This window comes from Phoca vitulina, unplaced genomic scaffold (genome assembly GCF_004348235.1).
Source record: "Phoca vitulina isolate PV1807 unplaced genomic scaffold, GSC_HSeal_1.0 scaffold38, whole genome shotgun sequence".
Taxonomy (NCBI): Eukaryota; Metazoa; Chordata; class Mammalia; order Carnivora; family Phocidae; genus Phoca; species Phoca vitulina.
This window is the reverse complement of record NW_022589741.1, coordinates 12,699,130-12,724,996: the sequence shown is the minus strand read 5'-3', so window position 1 is coordinate 12,724,996 and position 25,867 is coordinate 12,699,130. Positions and strand designations below refer to the sequence as shown.

Here is a 25,867-nt window from a genome sequence, read left to right as displayed (position 1 = left end):
GATGAGGACGCCGAGGCCCAGAGAATTTAAATCGATGATTTCCATGGAATCACCCAGCCCTCTGCTCTTCTTTCCTGCTGCCATTTCGCCTGAGGGGTGCCTTCCAGCCTAGCCGCTCCCTGCCCACCCATTCCCGTGAGCCCTGAGAGGTCAGGCATGGACGTGCCATTTATCTATGTATTTGCAGCCAATCCGGAAGGCAGGGCCATGTCCACCATTTTGCTGTGCCCTACAAGTTGCCTAGCATGGTGCTGGGCACAAGGTGAGCTCACAGTCCATCCTGGTCAACTGGTGGCCCTGGGAGTCACCTCTGAGGTGGCTGTCCTCTCTAGCAATTGCTTCTTGAGCTCTTACTAGGTGCAGGTCTATCCAAATCATCTGGGGCCTGAATACTCAGGTCCTGTGGGCCTCATTCTGGCCTTTCTGACGGGCCCCTTTCTGCCTTAGCCAACCTGCCGTTACCAGGCCAGCCTTCGGCCATGTGCGTGATCCTGCCCCTCACCCCCCCAGCCACTGCTGCTCTTCAGCCTCCCCCACTTCAGGGGGACGGCTCCTTGTTAGAGAGCGTTGTTTCCTGTGACACTGAAGGTCCTTCAGAATCGACAAGACCTGTCTCTGCATCTCATAGCTGCCACCGGCTCTCAACCCAGGGCCTAAGTGACTTGTCATCTTCTCTTGGCTGTCTCCAGCTCCGGCTGGCACTCCTACTCCTCCCGCCCCACCGGAGCCATAATCCTCTCCCTTTGATAACACAATAGTCTCCATGGCATTGAGCAGCCCTCCCGGCTCTGCGGGGGCTCTTCTCAGCCCTTGGAGAAAGATGGAAATTACAGCAACAAAGACCCTCTCAAGAACAGTGTCCATCTCCACCCTCCCCTCCCCTCCCCTATCTCTTCCCCCTTGTCCTGAAAAGCATTTCTAGTAGAGAGGATACCCAGGAACTGGGCGAAGGGCAGAAAGGCCCTCTGACAGAAGCCTGTTTGCCACTGCTGTTCTAAGTGGGGTTATTTATTTTCCTACTTAAGCAGCACGCCCAAGAGAACTGGCTCTTGCCCTTGGTGCGACAGGGGGAGCAGGGTGTCTAAAAACAGGACAGGCCAAGTTTCCAGAAGCTGGTGAGGAGGCCCCATAACTACACCCCCTTAGGATGCCATAGGACTCCGGTCTGGGAGGCAGGGTTAATGCATGGGTTGGAATTTCCAGCAATGTCCATGTGGCGCTGATGGCTTGGCATGGGATGTGCCCACACCTATTCAGATCGGGCCCCAGTGTTTTGTATATTGTAGGGGTTCTGCTTGATTCCCCCAGACTTCAAGTAGGGTGGCTTCTGAGGTCTCTTTTGCTCAGCCTGCCATGCCAAGGGCACTGGGCCAGCTCTCAGAACCGTGGGGGCCGCTCCTGGCATGGCCACTTGCTCCTTCTATGCTGAGGTGGAGATAGGGTGTAAAGACGCTCGGCCACTTGCCCCACCCAAGGTCATCCATAATCTGTGTTACAACGTTCTGTTAGGCAAATAGGAAGCTCTCTATGCAACTGTATTTATTATGCAGTTTTAGATGCGTTGATTTACCTTACGGGTCTCAGTTTCCTCATCTGTAACATGGAGGGGGATCTTACTTGCCACCTTCTTATAGAATCACACGAGGAGATGGACATGAAAATCCTTTCTGAAGTATGGAGTATGAGGGACAGTGATTTATAACCTTTTATACACAAGTGTATCTCTCACGTAAGGAAGGAATGAGATAGAATTTTCCGTAAACGCTCAGAAACGGTTTCCAGACCACCAGAATTCCTTACTGTTCCCACCTTGCCAGTGCCCTGATCCCTAACTTGCTTTGGACCCAAACATCCCCCAAACCCTGTTGTTGCTCCCTGTTGGCCCCCCACCCCCCCCTTGGAAGTGCAGACTCCATGCCTGGCTGACAAAGAAGGCTCTTGGAGATCTGGCTCCCCCACCCTCCTTTCTGGCTACTCTCCCCTTCACAGCCAGCCAGTCTGAATTATGACGTGTTAGAAAGTGTGATGCTTGCTCTGGGCCCCTGCCTGCTAAATCCTCTGTCCCTCAAGTCCTGGCTTAATTGCTGCTTCCTCCAGGAATCCTTTGGATCGGGTTGGGTGCCCTTGATCTGGCACCTGTCAGTGCATTTAACTTCTTGTTTCTATTTCCCACTTGACCACAAACTCCACGAGGCGGGGGCCATGGCTGTTTGTTCTTTGGTACTTTCCTGCACCCAGCACAGTGTCCGACGTATGGCGGGTGCCCCATAAGCACTTACTACTGGAAGGAATAGTGGGCTGGTCCAGGACAAAAGAATGAGTTACTTTCCAGCCTAGCAACTTTACCTGGAGCCATTTGGCTCACTGCGTATCCACGGAGTACCTCTGTAAGCCAGGCTGTGCCCTAAGCCCAGGCGGCTCCTGGGCTGCAGACCTCCCTCCAGCAGTGGGGGTCACTGTGTGGGCAGGCATCATGTCAAGCTGAGCAGGATGGAGCCCCTCTGCACCTGAGGCCTGACCTGGGGCCCCCCAGCCTTTCTCCCTAAACCTAGCCTGCTGATTGGTCCAAGGCCAGTCTGCCCTTGATAATCCCCAGCAGAGGTGTTTTGGCCCCAGCCCAGACTTCTGCCTGATTGCTATTTCTGCCTTGTCTGTGGTTTTCTGGTGCTGAGCAGCAGAAATGTGGGAGGAGAGGCAGGACCATACCCAGCTAGCCAGCCAGGGGCTCCCGGCTGGCTTAGGGAAGGCCTGTTGGAAGATTAACATTCTGAGGAGGAAGCCAGTGATTACATTTTAGACTTGCAAATGGGTTTGGTAAATAGGCTTTGCTGAGAGGTGGGACGGACAGCTGGACTGAGTGAGTGATAACAGTGGGCGGCAGCACGTGGTGATTAAGGAAGAGATTTGCTCCCCCAGAAAGGGGACTCTCTAGGGGCTGCTTCCTGGTGGGAGATCTTTTAAGTGAATTCATTTTGGTGGTTTCTGCCTTCCTCAGAAAAGTCCCTGGTCATTGCTTTTGCTGTCTCTCTCTGAAGACCAGCTGGAGCAAATGAACCAAACGATAGGAGAGCCCGCCCATGCATTCCGCAGGTGTCTGTTGAATCCACCCAACCATCCACCCATCCATCCATCCATCCAACCATCCATCCTCCCCTCAACTAACTTGTATTGTGCACCCTTTCTGTGTCCAGCACTATTCTGGGTTGTGGGGACAGAGCAGTGAGAAAGACATTCATTCCCCACTCTTCCCTCCAGACCAGGATGTGGTCAGGAACCAGGATGGAGGTTAGAACACCGTCAGCTAGTCGCTTTGCCTCTGTCTGTCCAGGCCACTTCTCTATCTCAAATCAAGCCCCACACAGGCACAGTGGATATATCATATAGACACAGGTTGGGATGGCCTGGCCTTCTGACTGTTTTTGCATTTCCTGTACCATTTCTCTAAGGAAAAGCACCCAAAGTCAAGTAGGTGAACCAGACACTCTGGGTATTGCAGCATGGCCTCTAGCTTAGATGGTGCTTGGTACAAATTATAAATAAGGGCTCCTTCCTCAAGACGCATCACTGCCATCTGCTGGAAAATTATCACAATGAGTATACCACTGCATGACCACAACGTGAATGGTGCCCCCTTGATTTGGTCAGTACGTCACCTCCTTATCCTTGTGGTCTGTTGTTTAGTGTAAACAGCTCTGCGGATCCGCTGTGCGGTGGACACTGTCTGATATTTCAAGAGAAAGATGCGGTGCTCTGTCCAGTCCCAAACACCCGAGATGCCAAAATCCACCTTTGTTTGCTATTAGCATGTATTTCTAAAGTTCTATTAGGTAGAGAGTGACTAGGAGTGGAAATTTACATGATTCCAAACTACTTGAGAGACTCTGACTAATGAGGAGATGGACAGTTATCTAAGAGGGTCAGATTTTCTTTTCCCTCTTCCTTATCCATTTCTCATCCCTATTCCATGCTGGGGACAGAAAGCATCAATGGTCAGGCAAGTGCCAATCATTTGGCCAGAATTATTCCCCACTCCTTGGCTCCCAGGACTCACACATTCTATGGAGGAATTCTTGAAGTATTTTTGTTTAAGATCCATCGTATTACTGTTTAATTTAAAGGATAAATCTCTGGCCTCAAACCCCTTCATCCACAGAGTAGGTAGATAAGCAAAGTAATGTATTTAATCAACAAGAAATGGAAACCAAGGTTTGCCTTGAAGAATACTGAGGGCCTCCACTTCCAACCCCATGGGGGTTTCAACACACACACACACACATACACACACACACACACACACATCTGCGCCTGTGTTTGCAGGGATTGGGAGTCAGTGAGCCACTCTCTAACTTGGTGCCATTTACCAATGTGTCAATAAATGTTGGTTGACGAACATGGTGGTGGTATCACTAATGAATGGGGCCTTCCCTTCCTTGCGCTTTGGGTTCAGTAGGTAAAGTAAAATAAAGATGTTAGCTCTGTGTGGTTATAATTTGTTAGGGTTGCTATCACAAAGATATCACAGACTGGGTGGCTTACACAACAAACATGTATTTCTCACAGTTCTGGAGGCTGGGAAGTCCAAGATCAAGTTGCTGGCTGATTTGGTGTCTGGTTCATAGATAGCTGTTTCCTCACTTGGCAGAAGGAGAGGGAGCTGTCTGGGGCTCTAATCCCGTTCGTGAAGGCTCCGCCCTCATGACCTAAGCACCTTCCAAAGGCCCCGCCTTCTAAAAACCATCACATTGGGCCTTAGGATTTCCGCATATGGACTTTGAAGTCTGTAGCAGTGTGGTATTTTGATAATTGTTTTGGGTGAGTGTCCAGGAGCATATTCCTGGGGGCTGGTGGGGCCAGGTGCAAAGGCATGTACTGGGCCCCAGATGGCAGGAACGGGCTGACCCAGGAGGCTGAATCGGTCAGAGACCACACATTCCCAAATTGAGCATCCTTGCTCTGCTTTTTCCCAGCCATGTGGATGCAGGGACTAGAGCCCATCAACCTCACCTGCTTTCTGCCTTGAATTTGCCATCCCTTCCCTTCTTTATGCCATCTGCTCATTAGAGCCCAAGCTCCAAGTTAGAGCCGCTCTGAGCAAACTCGCTGAGCTTGGCTGTAGGCGTAGGTGAGGTACGGCAGGCCCGGGGCTCCAGGGGCCTTGGAGGGGACCGGTGCCTCCTGGGGCTGAGAGGCAGAGGATGCTTTACCTGGGTCCTGGCGTGTGTGTATCCATTGATCTACTCAGGTGCAGGATAAACACTGTGTACAGGGCACCGTGTTGTAGGCTGTGGGAGCTACGCAGATAAATGAGATACGATTCTTGCCTAAAGAGCTTACACCTGCTGTCCCCGTCTAAGACTGAACGTGAAACCCAAATGCCATGGCAGTGGTGGGGAGCAGAGAGGACCCCCAGCTGAAGATTAGGAGAGGTTTCCCAGGGAGCTGGCACTTGGAGGACAGCTGGGATTTCAGTAGGTCTTGACAAGGACAAGAGGGAGGTATTGCAGTGGAGGGCCATCACGGGGAGGAGGCTGAGGAGGAGGGGGCAGCCTCATCGGTACAAGGCAGCTTGTGACTTCTGGATGCAGTGTCAGCTGTGGGAGGGGATGTGGGGAAAGACAACTGGGGACTGATCAGCAAAGGCCTTCCATCTTGACTGAAGGAGTCATATCGGCCAGGGCCTGGGCGGGGGGGGGAGGGGTCGACAGAACCATGGCCCCCCCAAAGATGATCCCCAGGAACTGTGAATGTTATCATCCATGGTAAAAAGGACTTTGCAGCTGTGATTAAACCAAGTGTTTGAGATGGAGAGATTACCCTGCATTATCTAGCTGGGCTCAGTGTCATCACAAGGGTCTTCATAAGGGGGGGGCAGGAGAGTCAAAGGGGGCTGGAGAGGGCTGCAGCCACAAACCAAGGAATGCAGGCAGTTTCCAGAAGCTTAAAGCAGCAAGGGACAGATTCTCCCCTGGAGCCTCCAGAAGGAACACAGCCCTGCCCACATCTTGATTTTAGCTCCGCAGGACTCATTTCAGGTTTCTGACCTCTAGAACTATTAAAGGTTAAATCTCTGTTGTTTTAAGCCACTAAATCCGTGATAGTTAGTTATGGCAGCAATAGCAAACTGCTTACAGTTGGAAACCCCCTGGCTCTTGGGGTTTCTAACCCCAGGCAAGCTATTTAGATTTTCTATCAGACACCAGTTTTCCGTGTTTTAAGGAGTTTAATTGTAGTACGCACCTCACAGGGTTTTAAGAATGAACTGAGATAACACATAGACAGCATGCAATACATTGTAGCTATTAGGATTATTCCTGCCAGCTTTGTGGGACTCAACAACCTGTTCTTGCCTTCCCGTCTCCTCCCCATCCTGGCCCCTTCTCAGTCTTTCTTGCTCTTTCCTTCTCTGGCCCAGTGCCTTGGGGCTCTGTGTTTCAGATGAAGATACTCATCCTCACCAACCACCAGCCCCAACCCCACACCCCCATCCCTCCCCACCTCTCACCCAAAACTCCCCTCCCCTTCTCACCTGCTCCGACTCCAGATCATTGAAAACCTGGTATGAGGGTACGTCTACTGATGTACCTGCCACAAAACTCAGATTTTAATAGTTATTGGAAAGACATTTAAAAAATTAGTTATATATTTTCTTGTAAGCACCAATTTAAAAATGTTCATTTTACTCACAACATTTAATGAGATCAACCAGGGAATCTGAGAGATCTATGTGGAGTTGTATGGAGATCTATGTGATTAAGCTCAGGTTTTGGAAGGTATGTATGGATTGGGTTAGAAGTCTATTCCTGTGACAGACCCAGAAACACACGTTGTTGTTATAAACATATCTTTTTAACAGGTTTAAAAAGGTGTAATTGAGGTATAATTGAAATGCAAGATACCACGCATATTTAAAAGGTACAGTTTGTTAAGCTTCGGTGTATCTATATACCTGTGAAATCATCACCATAGTTAAAATGATAAACACATCCATCACCCCCAGAATTGTAATCCATCCTTCCCAACCCTCGCTGCCCCCCTCCCTTCTGGCATTCTCTCCCCACAGGCACCCAGAGATCTGCTTTCTGTTACTACAGATCAGTTTGCGTTTTGATAATTTCATATACATGGAATCATATAGCATGTTCCTTTTTATCTAGCATCCTTCACTCAACATGAGATTCATTCATGGTTGTCAACTGGATTGATAGTTCATTCCTTTTTATTACTGAGTAGAATTCCATTGTATGGGCGGACCACCGTCTATGTCTATTCAGTTCCCCAGTTGATGAACATTTGGATTGTTTCCACTTCCGGGCTCTTACAAATAAAGTGTTAGGAACATTTTTGTAAAAGTCTTTGTATGGGGGCGCCTGGGTGGCTCAGATGGTTAAGCGTCTGCCTTCAGCTCAGGACATGATCCCAGGGTCCTGGGATCGAGCCCCACATTGGGCTCCCTGCTCACCAGGGAGCCTGCTTCTCCCTCTCCCTCTGCTGCTCCCCCTGCTTGTGCTCTCTCTATCTTTCTGTCTCTCTCAAATGAATAAATTAAAAAAAAAATCTTTATTAAAAAAGAAGTCTTTGTATGGATATAGGCTTTCATTTTTCTTAGGCAAATACCTAAGGGAGGAATGGCTAGGCCATATGGTTAGGTGTGTGTTTAACTTTTTAAGAAACTGCCATGCTGTTTTCCAAAGTGGTGGTACCATTCAACATTCCCACCAGCAGTGGATGAGAGCTCCTTACCCACACTTCCTGTGGCCAGCCTTTTTCATGTAGATCTTTCTATCAGATGTGAAGTGGCCTCTCACTGTGGTTTTAATTTGCATTTCTGTAATGAATAAGGATGCTGAGCATCTTTTCATGTCTTCAGATCTTTTGCTCCTTTAAAAAAATTGTGTGGTTTGTTTTATTATTGAATCTTAAAATCTTTTTATTTATACTGGCTCCAAGACATTTGTCACATATATTCCAAGATTTTCTCCCTGTCTGGGGGTATCTTTCATTCAACAGTGTCTTTCAAAGAGCAGAAATTTAATTGTGATGAAGTTCAATTTATCAATTTTTTTTTAATGGATCATGTTTTTGATGCTACTGTTTTGATTTCTTATTTTGATAAAAAGTCTTTGCCTAACCTAAGATCCCAAGATTTATGTTTTCTCCTAGAAGTTTTATGGTTTCAGGTTTTATGTTTAGGATTATGATTCATTTTGAGTTAATTTTTGTATATGGTGGGACACATGGATAAAAGTTAATATTTTAAAATATGAATGTCTAATTGTCCCAGCACCATTTGTTCTAAAGATCATCCTTTATTCACTGGCTTGTCTTTGTACCTTATCAAAAATTAGTTGTCCAGGTATGTGTGGATTCTTATATTTTTATATACTCTTTCAGGTATAAAATAAGCATTCATTTAAAGTTGCACATTGTAGCAACTCCCAGATTATTTTCAAAAAGTTTAAATTAGCAAATGCTCCTAAATGACCATAATAAACTTCCCTGTCAACTATTTGTGTCAATATTTATAATATTTACTGTTCATCTTTATTAGTACTTTTGCTGGAATGAGCCCTGAAAACCACACCTAGCGGTGCCTGGGGGAAACACCTCAGCATTTTATAAATGCCTCGCAGTCAAATTTCGGTGTTAAACTCGGTGCTCTCACCATTGCTTTAACCCTCTCACTGCTGGCCCCACCCTGTGCTGTGCAGCCTGGTTTTCTCCTGCATTGCCCTGAGGGTAGGGACCATACAGAGAGAACAAAGAGTCCCTTTCCTGGCTTTTGAGCTCTTAAGTAGCCTTTTGTAAATCTATTGTAGAGGCAATGGTATTGAGAGCCATGGATTTCAATTCTAAGGGCAAGGTGCTTGAGAGAAAAAAGGGTATTTTTGAATTTCTAAAGCTTGGCTTTAAATATCAAAAGCCAAAGCCAGAGGGCTCAGAGCACAGATTTTATATCATGAACCAGACTGTGGAGAATAACAGTCTCTTTCTCAGCCCAAAAAGAGATAAGATTTCAAACCGGGCTGAGGTGGAGTGGAGGAGGGAGAATTGGAAGGAACTTGATTATCAAGTTTAAACGGGTGGGTCCCTTGGCAAGGGCCTTAGGCACTCTGTCCCGCTGGGCCCAGGCTGCAGGGTTGGCAGGAGCCCAGACAGGCCTGAGGGGGTCCTCAAGGACAGGGGCGATTGCCTGGCCACCCAGAGTGTAGCCTTGCATCTCCAGGATCACACACCTAAGTGGTGTTGGAACAGAGATCGAAGATGTGTAGGCCTGGCAGAGCCCCCGCCACAGAATCCTTACATTCCAGCACGGGCTGGGCACTCCCATGAAGGGCCTGGTGGTGCGGTGGCTGTGGGGGCCAGCGGCCTGGGAGAGGCACTTTGATTGGGATGAGAAGGATGCAAAGCAGTTTGTGACTGACAAGGGACGCCCTTGCAGGACCGCGGGTGGGAAGCTTGCTCCCCTTCCCAGCTCAAGCATTCCAGAGGCAGCAGGGTCCTATGGGGGGGGGGGGCAGGCGGGGAGGAGACGACACCAAATCAAACCTAGAGTTGTGGGTATTGCCAAACACTCAGATTTCTGAACGGAGATTGTGTTTACAACTTCAAATGCTGATCGGACATTCTGTGTGCAGAGCTTCCTGACTGGCGGGACTAGACACGGATGCCCTCAACAATGGGAGTGGCCGACTGGGGCCCGGGCGTCAGAGCCCCCTTGGGTGGCTTTGCCTATTTATCTCACTGTCTTATATAAGTGTTAGTTTCCCTTTGTGCTTTCATAGCAAGAATGCTAGGAAGCTCTTTTATTGCAGTTGACCCTTGAACAACGTGGGGGTTGGAGAGATGATTTCCTGTGTAGTTGAAAATCCACATAGAACTTTTGGCTCCCCCACAATTTAACTATGAATAGTCTACTGTTGACTGGAAGCCTCACCAGTAACAAAGTCAATTAACACATATTTTTGTATGCTGTATGTGTTACAGGATTTTTTTTTCCCATTGGTGCCCATGGTTCTTGATCACGCCACTTTGAAGAATGAAGAGGTAGACCAGACAGAGTGGTGGGCAGCAAAGCAAGGTTTATTGAGTAGAGTACAAAGCTCCCAAGGAGGGAGGGGACCCAAGAGTGTTGCCACCGGAATTTCTAAGTCTAGGGGTTTTTATGGGCTTATGGGCCGGCTGTTTTAATCTGATGAACCCTCTCTGCGGCTGTCATCCAATCAGGTTTTTGTCACATGGGAAAGGGTGGAGGGCTCCTTCCAGGGGAGTATAAAAATCCTCTTAAGGGCAGTTTCCTCTTAGGGTGGGGCGCCCCTTGTCCCTGCCTGCCTTCCAACTATCCTTCATCATATGTATTCTATACTGTATTCTTGCAATAAAGTCAGCTAGGGAAAAGAAAATGGTATTAAGAAAACCATAAGGAAGAGAAAATACATTTGCAGTACTGTACTGCATTTATTGAAAAAAATCTGCATTTAAGTGGACCCGTGCAGTTCAAACCCGTGCTGTTCAAGGGCCAGCTGTAATTGCCTACTGCTGTGGAAAACGTTACCACAAACCCAGTGGCTTGAAACAATACCCATTTATTATCTCCGTTTTCATAGGTTAGGAGTCGGCCCTTGCTTGGCTGGGTTCTCTGCTCAGCGTCTCACAAGGCATTGAAATTAAGGTATCTGCTGGGCTCTGTTCTCATCCAAAGCTTGGGAACCTCTTGCAAACTATTGACAGAATTCAGTTCCTTGTGGTTGTCAGACTGAGGCCCCCATTTTCTTGCTAGCTGTCAGCCTGGGATCCTCAGCTCCTAGTAGGAGAATCTCCCTCCAGTCTGCTAGGAAGAAGTCTTATGCAGGGTGAGGTACTCAAAGGAGTGACTATCTCAGTGTATTTACAGGTCTTGGCCACACTCAGTGTGTGTGGGGGGTATGGGATGTTTGCACCAGGGGTGGCAATCTGGGAGGTCATCTGAGAATTCTGTGCATCCTAGCCACCAGTCTATGGAACATGCCCAAGACCAAGATTATAACTATGGACAAAGGGAAGACTTCCTCCATTGAATAAATCATTAAAGGGTTGGGAAACCGGGAAACAAAAATAAATTATGATACATCCCATGAATTATTTTTGGGTAGTGATCCAGTTAAGTGCAAATGAAATGCTTTCACCTGGGCTTGGTTTTCATGAGATTGCTCAAGCCAGTGATTCACAAGTATCCAATGATCCTGTGAAGTCAGTGTGGGTTCCAGAACTCCCATATTGGATGGACTTCAGGGAGGTAATTTGGTTTTAAAGATTTTATTTATTTATTTCAGAGAGAGTGAGTGAGAGAGAGCATGAGCAGGGGGAGGAGCAGACTCCCCGCTGAGCTGGGAGCCTGATGTGGGGCTTGATCCCCGGACCCCAGGATCATGACCTGAGCTGAAGGCACACACTTAACTGACTGAGCCATCCAGGTGCCCCAGAGAGGTAATTTGGTTGAAGAGAATGGACAGGGAACCTTTCTTAAGTTGCAACTATTTTTATTTAGAACGCATGCTTACTTAATGGGCAGATGTTAAATCTCTAAGTCACTTTTTTGATTTCCCATCAGTGAATGTATCATTTGAACTTTGGAGAAATATGTCCAATTCTTCTTGATGCTTAGATTGAGTTCTGAGTATGTGACATCCTGAAGTTGACACAACAGCATAGTGAAAATTAAAAAGTGCATCAGAATCACAAACCCTGGCTTCTAGTTCCAGATCTGTCTGCCTGTAGCTGGCTGTGTGACTTTGGGCAAATCACTCTCCCTCTCTGAGTCTCTGTAAAATAAGGAGTTAGGGTAAAATGTTCTCGAAGGCCTGGCTTGTTAGACTCTTCTCTTTGACCTTGGTATCAAGGACATTGTGGAGCTCCCAAAGATCTGGAATAGTCAGGAATAAGAGATCTCTCAGGCTGTCGAGCCATTCTGAGGATACTTGTCTTTAGACAAGTCAATATTCACCCTGATCCAGGCAGACTGGGCTCTTTTTTGTTTATAAATGTCTCTACAAAGAGATGCCATGGCTTCTTCCTCTAATCTACTCGAGTGTTCCGCCCCACTCCCACCCCTAGGATGATTTCTCATTATCCCCCCAATGCCACCTAGCCATATACGACAGTGTGATAGGATGCAAGTTTGTACCAACATTTGAAGTAGTAGCTGGAAATGCAGTCAAATTGGCGGCTGCCCAAAGGGCTTGGCAGGTTAAGTACAGGAGAGAATATATACTCAACAAAGACAAAATTCTTCCAGCCATCATTTCCCTAGTATGTCTCTCCTATACAAGGAATGCTAGGTTTGGCGCTGCCAGATATAAATATAAATGTGAAATCCTAGCCTTTATTCTTTTTTTTTTTTTTTAAGATTTTTATTTATTTATTTGACAGAGAAAGACACAGCGAGAGAGGGAACACAAGCAGGGGGAGTGGGAGAGGGAGAAGCAGGCTTCCCACCGAGCAGGGAGCCTGATGCGGGGCTCAGTCCCGGGACTCCAGGATCATGACCTGAGCTGAAGGCTGTCGCTTAACCAACTGAGCCACCCAGGCGCCCTCCTAGCCTTTATTCTTAAGGAGCTGCTAATCTCAGAGAACAGTGGAGCAGAATTGGCTTTGTGGGCTCCTTAGACCCATTTAACTCCACGGAGAGAACCATCCTAAGAAATTGTCATCTATTCCAACAGGTACAGGGGCTATGGCAAGGGACTCGGTCCTTAGTGAGCCACCTTATCTGTGTGATGGTCTCTTTGAAACATCAATGTGGTGTGAGCCCCCACTCATTCCACTGAACTCTCATCTAGATGTTGCTGTGAAGGTATTTTGAGGATGTGATTAAAATCCACAGTCAGTTGCCTTTAAAATAAGGGACATTATCCTAGATCATCTGGTAGGCTTGATCCTGTTGAAAGATCTGGAATGCAGTGTTGAGACCTCCCTGAGAAAAGAGGAAATTTTGCTCATGGACAGCAGCTTCAGTCCATATCCGAGAGTCCCAGCCCGCCCTGCAGACTCCAGACTTGCCTAGCCCGCCCCCATGATCATGTAAGCAGGTTCCTCGCAATTTATCTCTTAATATATACCTCCTGCTGATTCTGCTTCTCTGGCTGAACACTGACTGATACCGACTGTGGTACCAGAGTAGGGTGAATGCATTTGTATTTTGCTTGTAGGATGGACCTGTATCTTTGGGGATCAGAGACAAAAGAGAATAATGTCCACCCACCACCAGAGATATCCACTTTCTAACCCCTGGAACCTGTGACAATGTTACTTTACGTGGCAAAGGGGAATTAAGATTGCTCATGGAATTAAGGCTGCTAATCAGCTGACCTTAAAATAGGGAGACTACTTTGGATTATTCAAATGGACCCAATATAATTGCAAAGGCCCTTAAAGGTGGAGGAAGGAGGTAGAAGAGGGAGACCCAGAGAGCCAGCAGATGAGGACTCAGCCCAATGTTGCTTGCTTTGAAGACACGGGAGACAAGGAAACTATACAGCTACTCGAAGCTTCAAAAGGCCAGAGAATGGATTCTCCCGTAGAACTCCCAGAAGGGAATGCAGCCCTGCTGACACCTTGATTTTAGCCCCGTGAAACCCTTTCTGAGCCGACTTCCAGAACTGTAAGGTAATAAGTTGTGTGTTAAGCCCCTAATTTGTGGTAATCTGCTATAGCAGCAATGGGAAACCACAATCCCCATCATTCCCAGGAGTAGAATGTTGACAGCTACAGCACCAATGTTGGGACAGGGGGTTTGTTCTTCCCCTGGAGCATGGCAGGCCAGCAAGCCCACCACCCAGCCTCTGCCTTACCCCTGCCCTGCAGCTGCCCTCCCAGGGCGCTTGGTGCTGCCCCCAACTCTTCGACACAGCCTACCCCCCACCCCACGGTCTGGACAACTCTGGGAAGGTCCAGAGCCTGTAGCCTGGGAATGGCACCCTCGTCTTTACTTTCCCCCGCAAGACAGCTCCCAAACCAGATGCGCTGTCTATTTATAGGCTATTGGTGCCCAGAAGACACGTAACAGAAATTACCCAATGCTGCCTCTCTTCACTTTTTTTTCAAAATGTGTTTCATTCTCTCTCCAAGCTTATGAGGCCATAGGGATACTCTAGCTTTATAACCTCGTATTATTTTGTCAACTGGTGATCTGAAGGAGATGTTTTCCTCAGCTTCCCTCACTTCTTCCAGGAGGATGCTTCAAGCCCATGTTTATGATATTCTATGGAAGAAATCTCTTTCCATACCCAGAGCCTTAAAAAAAAACCCTGGGAACTGAAGGTGATTAAACAGGAGTAAAAGTCACTTTCATCTTCACCTTTCTTATTCTCCTTCCTCCTGTCTCTTCCTTCCTTCCTCTGCTCCACCCACACAGATTGATGAAGGTTCAGCTCTGGTTCTGACTCTGTTGTAAGAGCTGGTACTTGTATGGGTTCCTTAGGGCTGCCGAAACAAAGTACCACACACCAGGTGGCTTAAAATGACAGAAGTTTATTCTCTTGCAGTTCTGGAGCCTAGAAGTCCAAAATCAAGTTGTCGGCAGGGCCACGCTCCCTCTGAGACTCTGGGTGGAGTCCTTCCTTGCCTCTTCCAGCATCCGGTGCTAGATGGCCACCCTGGGTGTCCTTGGCCTGCAGCTGCCTCTTTCTAGTCTCTGCCTCCATCACCACTTGGCCTTGGCCCAGTGTGTCTCTGTCTTCACATTGTCTTCCCTCTGTGCATGCCTGTGTCCATCTCTCCTCGTAAGGCTGGAAGTCATATTGGATTAGGGACCCACTGTTTTTCTATATGACTTCATCTTAACCAATCACATCAGCAATGACCCCCATTCCAAATAAGGTCACATACTAAGGTTCTGGGGGTTAGTACTTTGACATATTTTTTTTTGTTGGGGGGACACAATCCAACCCATAACAGTAATCAAAGGTCAATTGACTCACTCCTGCTTCTAGTTAGGAAGGGAAAGGAAAATCTAAACTGACAATGGCAGCAGGGCCTGCTGGTCTGGAGAACAAGGGTTATCACAGGGTAGCTGGGGGCATGGCGTAGGGGAGTTGCTATTAGTTAGGGAGTGCTGGCTGCATAACAAACAAATTCATACTAGGATTTATTGCTTGCACACGTAATAGCTCAATATGCCTATGTGGTGATTCAGGGACTCAGGCTCCTCCTATCCTATGACTCTGCTATCCTCTAGGGCTTGTCTTCTGCCTCGGGCCAGTGGAAAGAAACAGGAAGCCTAAAAAAGGCACATTTGGAGAAATGACACGACAATATTTATGTAGCAGTTTACAGATTAATCTGGGCGCCAGTTCTTTATATACATGAACTCGTTTCGTTTGCATAGCAGTTGTATGGTGTAGATACTATGAGTATTTCCACTTTACAGATGAGGAAGCTGAGCATGGGAAGGTGAAATGGCTTGCCCAGTAGGTTGAGAGTAGATTGTAGCATTGGTGGGGGTAAGAGGGGCCAAGAGGGCCCAGGAGAGAGAGAAGTAAAAGGATGTAGGGCTGTAGAGAAGGCAGAGGCTGGATCAGGAAGGGCATCAAAGGCCATGCTAAGAAATTGGACTTGGAAGTGATGCCAAGGAGAAGCCATAGAAAGGCTGACATGGCCAGATTTGCTACCAGATCTTTCTAGTGTGTGGTCAAGAAGGATTTGAGAGTTGACACTGGGGGTGGGAAGCTGTGTCAGTCAGGATGCTGTAAGTCCTAGAGAACCCAGATGAAACTAGCTAGGCAATAAGAGCCACTTATCTCACATGGCGAGAAGCATGGTGGCAGCACGTGTCCAGGCTTGGTTAACTGGGTAGCTGCACAATGCCATGAGAACCCAGGGTCTTCCCATCTTTCTGCTCTGGGGTCCTCGGCCTGTTGGCCATGACCCCTCCCATGCATGATGCCTCCCATGAAGACAGGGTACCCTCCGGCGGAAGGAGAGGGGCCACGTCTCTTTCCGTGTGTCTCTCTTTATCAGTAAGGAAAACTTTCCCTGAAGCCCTCCAGCAGATTTCCTTACTCTTCTCTGGCCAGGTTTGGGTTCCCTGCCCCTTCCCAAATGAATCACCGACAAGGAGAATGAATTTGCCATGGCTGACTTTGATGCATCCACTTACCTTTGCACCATGTGGAAGAGAGATGGATACTTGGGTAGGTGGCCAACAGCATCCATATAGAAGATGACTCAACAGCAAGTGGCCCTTGGGGAAGTCAGCCTAGAAATGTGGCCTGGATAAAGAGGTTCAGAGTGAGGCAGTAGGGAGAAAGGTAAGTGGATGGATTTTAAACTAAGAAGGAGATGGCATGACCAGAGTGTGGTGATTAATTAGGGGAGGAGGTCAGAGAGCAGAAAAGTCAAGGGTGATTAGGTCTTAGTGTGGGCAATAGGGTGGGAAGCCAAGGCAGGCAGCTTCTCTCTTCCCTCTTCCTTCACACACTCAACAAATATTGCTAATCGTGTCTCAGGAGCCCAGCACTTCCACCTGAGTATTTTTAGAGATGGGTATTTTTAGATGAAGAAATGGAGGTTTAACAAAATGAAAGTTGGTCCAAGGTCTTAGGGCTGGTGGGTAAGCGGTGGCCCTGGATTTGAATCTAGATCTTTCTGTCTGACTTCAAAACCCATTTATTGCCACAAGTCCATCCTGCCTCTGCTAAATGGACATAAATCACAGTCCTTGCTCCATAAAGAACAAGAGAGGTTAGCACACAAGTAAATATACTAAATGGCAGAATGTGATAAGCACCAAAAAGGACTCAGAAGAAATGAATGTTTTTGAACACCTACTATGCTTCAAGCACAATACTGAGCACGTTACATAAACTCATTTAATTCTTGCAACAACCTGACCCTTCTCCAAGGATAAGGAGCCACTCTGGGCAGAAGAATAATAGTGACAGTTACTAATCAGGCCCTGGGTGCATGCTTTGTGGGTAAGCCTCACCATCACCCATGAAGTACGTGTCCACCTAGTTGGAGAGGCTAAGAATTAGGGGCACACAGCTGAAGTCCATCCTGGATCCCTTCACCCCAGTCACTTACAGGACGAAGGCCAATCTCCCTTCTCTGCACACAGTCCTCCAGGACCCGCCCCCAACTCTCTCTTGTGTTGTTGCTCACTAGCCCCTGCTTTGAATCTCTTGCTCCAGCAACACTGAAACAATTGTGGTTTCTCAGGGCTGGAACAGGGGTGAGGCAAGTGAAGTCCCTGGGGCACAGAATTTAAGGAGGCATTACTCTCAATTGCATTAAGGGGCAATTTCAGGATGCCAAGCGTGGTGTCTCACCCTGTCTCTGCCCTGCCACATGGCTGTCCTTCAACGCACTTGGGGTCTTGTTTCTTCTCCCAGGAGTATCCTCTTTCCCCCTCTCCCCAACCTCAATTTGGCTTATGTTCATCCTTCATAGTCAGCTAAGATAGCACCTCCTCCAGGAAGCCTTCCGTGACCACCTCTGACACCTCAGGCTAGGACAGGTGGCCCTTCTTGGCACTCCTACTGGGTTGATACATTTCTCATTGTACTTCCACCAAAAAGAACAGTTATCTGTTTCTGTGTCTATTTTCCCCACTAGATTGTGATCCTCTTGAGGGCAGTCTTATTTACTTATATGTTCCCATCACTTGGCACAGTGCCTGGTTTGCAGTAGTTAGTTATTAAATGCTTATTGGACTAACTAACTGTTATGAGCTGAGTTATGTGCTCACAAATCCCTATGATGAAGCCCTAAGCCCTAGTGCCTCAGAATATGAATATATTTGGAGATAGGGCCTTTGAAGAGGTAATGAAGGTAAAATAAGGTCACTAGGATGGACTTTAGTCCAACACAACTGGTGTCCTTTCAAGAAGAGGAGATTGGGATACATATGCACAGAGGGAAGACCATGTGAAGATGCAGGGAGCAGGGGGCCACTTACAAGCCAAGGAGAGAGGCCCAGAAGAAACCAACTTCGATGACACCTTGACTCAGGACTCAGCCCCTGGGCGTTCATGCAGTTGTTCAATAAATGCTTCCGATGTTTATGTTGTTCAGGAGTCGGGATAATTCTCACTTGTTCACTGGGATAGCCTGCCAGCCTCGTTGGATGAAAATTGAGCCAGGCTGTGGGGTGGGGGGCACCCTGCTGGTCTCAGGGAGCCTAATCCTGAGTCTACTTGGATTCTTACCTCATACACACCCAAGGTGTCGGGAAGGGGAACAGCAGTGGCCTCAGACCCCAGACTCAACAGCACCCCCTGGCCTGGCCGCACAGATGGACCTGTCACGGTGTGAAACTGTCAGGTTTTGGAACGTCATGGATCACTCATCATTTCTGTATTCAGAAATATTGACCGGGAGCCTGTGATGTGCTGAGCAGTCTCCCAGACCCTGGGGCCACTGTGATGAAGGAGACAGACCAGGATGCCTCCCCTCCTGAAGCTCACTTTCTAGCGCCATCGAGACCTTTCCCAGAATCGACCTTCTGGTACTGCGCACAAGTCATGTTTCTGTGTTTCATAGTTTGCGAAGCATGCTGATGCTCATCATAGCTTGATCGTCTGCAGAGCCTTGTGCAGAATGATCACATTTCACGATTTTCACACCGATATTTCTTCTCATCTCAACATCTCTGGCAGCCGGGTGGGTCTTACCGTTGGTGGCATGTCATAGTTTAATTGGCAGTGTTTACTTTCTCTTAGTGGTAAAAAAAAAGAATGGTGGGTCTTAGAGTCAATGGTCTCTTAGATTCAGCAAAATATGGACTTATCTCTGTTTTGCAGATAACGAGGCTGAAGGTCAGAGTTGGTGGCTTTTCAAGGTCACATGGCTATGTTGTCTCTGCAGGCTGGAGGAGTCTTGGACAAGTATGGCCGTGTGGCAAGCCACAGTACCCCTGGCCTGAGCGTCAGCTCTGCTCTCGGGGGATTTGATTTCCCAGCACATCACAGCTTGCTGCTCTCATTTTTCTACAGGGAAGGGAAGCTCTGCCCAGTGTTGGGATGAGCTTCAAAGGGAGCCTGTCCTCTCCTAGCTCCACCCCACTGGGGAGCAGCAGGAGTGTGGCTAAGGCCAGAGTTAAGCAAGTCTGGGATCAAAAGAGCCCCCATCCCTCCAGAGCACCCAGGGGGCTTGACTGAGTTCCCTCTCCGGTCTGCTGAGTGATCAGTTGACAAAATACATCTGGGCAAGGACGAGGCCTCTGTGATCACCTGTCATCTCCCCTAAACACCCCTGATGCATTTTCTCTCTTCATTACCCACGAGGTGTCAACCCTTCCATGGTGATCTACAGTCTGACACACCCGCTTCCCTGTGGCTGGAAGGCAGTCATGCTGCGGGTGGCGGGGGGGGGCGGAGCGGGGAGAAGCAGGGAACGCATCCTCTGTGGAGACCAGGAGAAAGGGAAGAGGAGGGAAAGGAAGAGAAGGCTGTTGGAGGGGAGAGTGGGAACTGGCAGTTGACGTTGCCTTGTCTTTATCCCACGGCTAATCCCAAAGCCGAGCCCTGGACTCAAAGCCAGGTGTGGGGTGGCCCCAGAGAGTACAATGTGAGCATGGCTCTGCTTCCCCAGCACCGGGTCCTACACACACACACACACACGCACACACACACACACACACACACACACACACACACTAATGGCCTGGGGCAATCTCCTTCCTTCCTGCCTAGAACTCTCTACCTGGTCAGCAGTACAATGAGAAGTTTCCTACACTCTCCTTGGATTTTCCATAGATGATGTGAGACCCCAAGAGGCCACTTTCTCCACGTGCATTCCTCCACCTCCACTCTATATATATCCTTTCAGTGCTTCCAGAATTCCTCCAGAGGAATTCCCACTATCTCCCCTTATGATCTAGCCCCGATTTGTATTCCCAGATGTGATTAGCACTACTCTTGGTTCTAAATATTCGATTCCAGTAGAACACATTTTTTGTTGACTGGACCAGAAACATGCCATGAAAACCCCACCTCTGTACCTTTTCTCACTCCAATGATGCTCTCCCCTCTTTTTTTCTCCTTTAGCGCTCAACTGAAGTCCCACCTGTTTTGGGAAGACCCTGCCTGGACCCAGCAGGTCCTGCCCACAGCTGGCCTGCTGATCGTTCATATAAAGGGGAGCCATGTCCTGCGCCTGGAGCCAGAGTGAATCAGTGAGTGAAGAGGGCTGCTCCAAAAGGCCCCGGGTGAAGACCCCTGCCTCGTCTTTGCTGGCCCCACCTCAATGCCACACACCAGTTCTGATGACTTTGGTTATGTGCCTGAACTGTTGTTCTGGCCGTGGGCTTGTGTGCCCTGTCCTGTATGCCCACCAATCTCTGGTCCAGGATTCCGTTGAATCCCAGTCCTTAAACGTGAGCCTTCCAAGGGTCACACCCTCTACATCTTCTTGGCACTCACCCCGGACCGAGACTGGAGACAGCTGCGTCCCATGGTACCTGCTTGTTCACCAGACGGAGTCTCAGAAGCCGTTGTCCTCCACGGCCTCAGTTTCCACAGCACCTGAGGCAGGTAGGTGCTGGCTCCTGGTCCCTTCCTGCCTTCCCCATCCTGTTCTCGGGGACTCACGCTGCTCCACCACATCCTGACAGCGCAGGAAGCCTCCTGACTCCTGCGGTCCATAGTCCATGCCATTCTCTTCCTTCTTAAGTGATGAGTACAGGAGGCAAAGTTATGTTGGACATATATGTCCTGATCCCTCGACTCGCACACATCACTTGGGATCAGAGAGCCTCCTGTCAGTTCCCTGCCTCCTGCACAATGGGTACAAAGAACCTTGTCTGCAAAGCAAGCAAATGCTGACATCCTGGGAGGTCCTGATGTGATGATTCAGGCCTCTCTCTACCTTCAGCTCCCGCCTTGCCTTTCCTTTTCTGGGGGTCCTTCTTTACTTCAGTCACTCACAGTGAAATGTTGGCGGGTTGGGATGTAGAATTCCATGGGGCGGGGACGGTGCTTGGTTCAAGTGGGAATCCCATGGTCCCGCACGGAACCTGTCATATAGTAGGTAACCAGGAAGCAGCTGACCAGAGTTGTGAACCTGAGCTCAATAACCACGTCTCGAGCCCCTCATGCGTGCAAAGCATGTGCCCAAGTAGCTTAGGTTCCAGGAAGAAAACAGAACCGAACAGGGTAACTGACCTTCAGGAAGCCAGGCTGGGCAAAGGCACAGATCGTTTCCCATGAACTGCAAATGAGTGCCACGTGGGTTGGAGACTGATTCTAGATCAGGGGTTATCAACGGGCAAGATAGAGACGGTAGACTTAGGAGAAGATGAGCTTCACTGTGAGCACATAAATGCCATTCTTGGAAAACACACATCCTCTGCTTCCACCCTGGTGAGGCGCAAGGTCTTCAATGGGGTGACTAGTAGGACGGGGTCAGAGAAAGCCCAGCAGCCAGGAGCCACGGAGGATTCCAGCCCGTGTCGGTCCCAGAAGGCCTGAGCTCCCAGCTCGTCTTCCTTCAGGTGAGGAGTGAGGGCTCCGCCGGGGGAAGACAGCCTGCCAGTGGCTGCCTGAGTGACAGTAGGCATCTTGTCAACCATTACCCTGCCCAAGTAATCCCCAAACCCGGCGCCTCTCCGTTTGATCTGCCTGAGACCCCAGGAGCTAGTCAAATGCTTTTGGCTAATATCGTATGCACGCATAATTAGATGGCAGCAATTGCCATCTGGGTTCCTAGCACTTGTTCCAACATCCAGGCCCTGGGCAAGGAGCTGGTGGGAGCGAGGAAGGGAGGCCTCCCCCAGCCCTGCCCATCCTCTGTCAGCCTCCCAGAGAGCAGATTGGAAGCCTGGAGCCTGGGAGCGCAGCCCTGTGGAAGGCCGACGATGCTCAATGAAGAGTGACAACAGGCAGGTGGCAGAGGGACTGGAACTGTGGCGGTGTCTCCGCCAGCTCATGGGTTGGCATGGCTTTGCAGGCTGGGTGGGTTGCCATGAGCATGGGTGATGAGGGCTCGTGGGCAGCCCTTGATTCAGAGAGGTAGCCAAGAGTAGGTTTGAGGGTTCTCAGAGCAGTGACGAGGCTGACGAGATGCCATCTGCCCCGCCCCTGGCACCCGGTCCCTCCACCTTCCGACTGTTGGAGCTCCCTGCGGGTGCCAATGACACAGGCATATGCTTGGCCAGGCCTGGCTGACATTTTCCCGAGGCTGGTGCTCAGACTTCCTGGCTGGGAAGGGGAGGTGGGGATGAGGGCGGTCAAGAGAGCCTGGGGGGGATGGCCTTCTGAGGAGGAGGCCAAAGAGCATGGACAGGCATGCACCCCAAACCCTCATATACTTCCTCATCTCCTCTCCTCTGACTTGGGGAGGGTCCCGGCAATGGTGGCTTTGGCTTTGGCACAGTCCCTTTGTCGCACGTGCTACCTGCTGGGCCACATTTTCATCAGCCAGTCCATTCAGGTGGACGTCCAGCAGCTTCTGCCTGGAAGCGCTGAGGCATGGTGTGCTGGAAGCATCATTCATGAGCTTTGGGGTAGGCGGGACTGGGTTGCATCCCAGCTCTGTGTTTCCCAACCGAATGACCCAGGTCAAGTTCCTGAACCTGTCTGCGGCTCCTTCAGCAAAATGTAGCTGTGAGGCCTGAGGGGGTGCCTGGCACAGAGGAGATATTTAGAAAAAGTTAGTTTCATCTTTCCTCTCCTTCCATGTAGGGTTGAGCCTACACTTTCTGTTCTCTCCTTGTTGGCAAAGGGGAAAAGTGTGGAAAAAAAAGTCATTCCGTAGGGGGTCTCTTGGCTCAGCTGTTTGGCATCAGGAGACTGCGTGTGGTCCATTTTGGCTAAAGAAGCTCCCTGCATTTCTAGTGCCCTGTTCTCTGCCACTTGCCCCAAGACAGAACCTGGGCTCCCCCTTGTGCCGTCCCGTAGCTCCATGGAGGCTTGTCTGCCAGGGCACCCAGCACTTGGCCATTGTTTGTGTTGTACTTGTGTTTGAATCCTCAATCTCCTGCACAATTCCTGGCAAATGGTAAGATTTTGCGAAATGTTTGTTGAGTGACTGACTGACTGTGGCCTCACACAGCTGATCTCACTATGTCTCCACAGCGGGCTGTCAGGAGCAGATGGAAGGAGAATGGGAGGAGACCAAGAGGAACATGGAAGGGAGCCAGGAGATTTCAGGAGTCCAGCATATCACAGAGGAGAGCATGGCTTTTGGATTCCATTGGCCCAGGTAAAAATCCTGGCTCAGCCACGTAATAGTTCTGTGATTTGGGGGAAGTTACTTAACCTCTCTGAACCTCGGTCTCCTCATCACTAAGATGGGTATAATACTTACCTCACAGGGTTATGATGATTGACAAAAGCGTGCAAAATTTGCCACATAGTAGGTGCTCAGGAAAATGGGGGCTATACTGATTATACTTGTACCATGTGAGTGAGACCTCTTGATATTTAGAGGTCTATTACGCTTGACTGGAATATAAATTCTGTATCCTGTGACATGAACCTGTCATTTCTTGAGCTCTTTCACTTATTTTTTCCTGTGTCATCCACCCCCAGGCTTGTCTGGATCTTCTCCCTCACTGGGTTCCATATATCCTCTAGTCCCTTCCAGAATTCGTGGAGTTTCGTAGCCTTGTTGAAGATTAGGGGAGGCGAGATTTGAAGAGAGGGTTCGGGGAAGTTGGTGGGACACAGGCTTGGTGATCTTGCCAGCTCTTTGTCTTTTTCCTTCCTTTTCTCTTCCCTCTTCAGAGTATCAAACAAATCCTCACCCTTGCTTCATGTAGACCGGTTCTGTTTGCTTCCAGCTCTCTTGGGGGCCTCCTCTTCCTTTATAGAAATTTATAGGATGTTCTTTCTGAGGAAAATTATGGAGAATGAAGAGGTTTCTGTCAGGTTACCTCTTGATTATCGCTCAATCACAAGTGTGGCTAGCTGCTGGTGAAGGCCACTAGATACTCCATTCATGGGTTCTAAGAAGACTTAGGATGACCCCAGGCTTTATTGGGGTTGGTGTCAACAGCTACGCTGAGCTGGGGTGGGGTGCAGCAGTAGGGTGGGGTCAGTAGGACAGGAAATCAGGTAGGGGTTGTGGATACGGATGGTTCATCTGGTTAGTGTGGGGACTCTGCCAGCAAACACGAGTTCTAGGGAAGTGCCTCCAGACCCCTGCATAGGGCAGGGAGTTGGCAAGAGCCAGCCAGGTGCATTAGGACTCCAGCCAAGCAGGGCGGGCTTTATTGCCAGAGCCCTGGAGTGATGATGGGCAGGAAACCTACGCTGAAGGCTGAGTTTTCGCCCTTTGCTTTTAAATGTATGTGTTTCTTGCCCCTGTGTGAGGCCGTGGGGCTGCATTCCTATATGCTCATGATGCTGAGGGCTGCAAGGTCAGATGGGTAGATGTGCTCCCTCCTGGAGGAATTTGCTGGATGGTCCCTGCCTTAATTATCCAGGCAAGAGATGGGTTCTGGGACAGAACTCAGAAGGCAGGTCCTAGGTAGGTTGGAGGGTAAATCCTATCCTGCTTACTTGGATATGGACCTCCAGGATCCTGGACGAGCGGGGGAAAGATGGCCTCTGGCAAGGGGCCAAGCCAGGAGTCCATCCTGGTGGTGAGCAACCTTAGGAAGGCTCCAAAGTGAACCTGAACCAGATGTGGCTCTTGAACCAGATGACTGGGTTTTGTATTCTTCCGTGTTTTTTCCCTTTTGTTTCTCTGGAGCCTTTGATAAAGTTTTATTTAACCATTCCAGCTTGATCTCAGCTATCTTGTAGAGAGCAAAGAAAACCTTCATGCCTCCACTTGGGGTCACAAGGTAAAGTGGGGAGTATCCTGAACACCACCACTTTGTCATTCCCAAAGGTCTGGGTGATCCAGGGCAACATGAGATCCAGCCTCCTTTATCCCCAAGGGTTCTCTCCATTGTACACCATGGAGGATCAGAGTTTTAGTTTGCTAAGGAAAATGGCTGGCAGGGGCAAGGCTGTGACTGACAGTGTACAGCTTCTTGAACATCATATGTATTGAGTTGGTAGCAGCTCAACCTACACCTTTGTGGACTGAGGCCCCAACAGCTCTCTGTGCCCTGATGAGGTTCAGCTTCATAACCTGGGGAGGGGGCTTTGCTGGGCAGGGCTGAGGTCACTGGGGGCACGGACTCTACCTCCTGTCTTCTCCCCAGCTCCCAAATTGAGTTCCCAGCATGGACTGGCAGCCTGCCCTTCTCAGAGTCCTGGGTCCGCGCTCCCTGCCTGCACCGAGGGGCTTCAGAAAGGTCCTTCTCTTATCTCCCTGCCAGCACTGTGCCCCAGAGGCCCACGCCAGCCCAGCTGGAGCTGGTCTTGAGTGCCAGGGGGCCGAGGTGGCGACCTCCTTGCACTGAGCCCTTTTCCAGAGAATTCATCACAAGTCTACATTCAATTAGGGAGCACAGGCTGGATGAGACAATGGTCCATACCGCTTGTTAAGTAACAGCCTTAATTGATGACAGGGATGGTGCAGGGGCTTGGAAGCCAGCTCCGATTGTGTTTTTTTAAAATTCTCCTGTCTCCCGGGCTGCCTGCCAGAACTTCATGGCATGGCTCTTGAGGAGAACAAAGGAGGCTTTGAAAATCCTTCTCCCCCTCCTTCAAATGCTTATCTGAAAGGACATCTTTTTCCCCTTAGTTGCTGCAATCATAAAAGCACAGGTGATAAACTGCTTCTTTGTAATCATCAATGGTGAAGGTTTCCTCCCCAAAAAGCAGGAATCGTGGTGGCAGCAAGGTGGAGAGGACCATCTTGGCACCCACCCTGATGCCTATCAAGCCTCCAGAAAGGAGAGGGAGGGGGGAATGAACTTTTTCAGTGACCACTTTTATCTCCGGGTCTCGGGCTGCTGAAATGTCAAGCCGGGGCTAGATGGGCTCCCCTGACAGCG

At 49.2% G+C, this 25,867-nt stretch overlaps 1 long non-coding RNA gene across 1 annotated transcript in view; it reads left to right on the top strand.

Annotated features, from left to right (window-relative positions):
• The window catches only part of LOC116646980, a 31,720-nt gene extending 8,448 nt beyond the window's left edge, over positions 1 to 23,272 (top strand). The window contains exons 2-3 of the long non-coding RNA XR_004302242.1: positions 20,022 to 20,507; positions 23,049 to 23,272. This is a non-coding gene — a long non-coding RNA (uncharacterized LOC116646980). The remainder of the gene's footprint in view (positions 1 to 20,021; positions 20,508 to 23,048) is intronic.
• Positions 23,273 to 25,867: the final 2,595 nt, after the last annotated feature.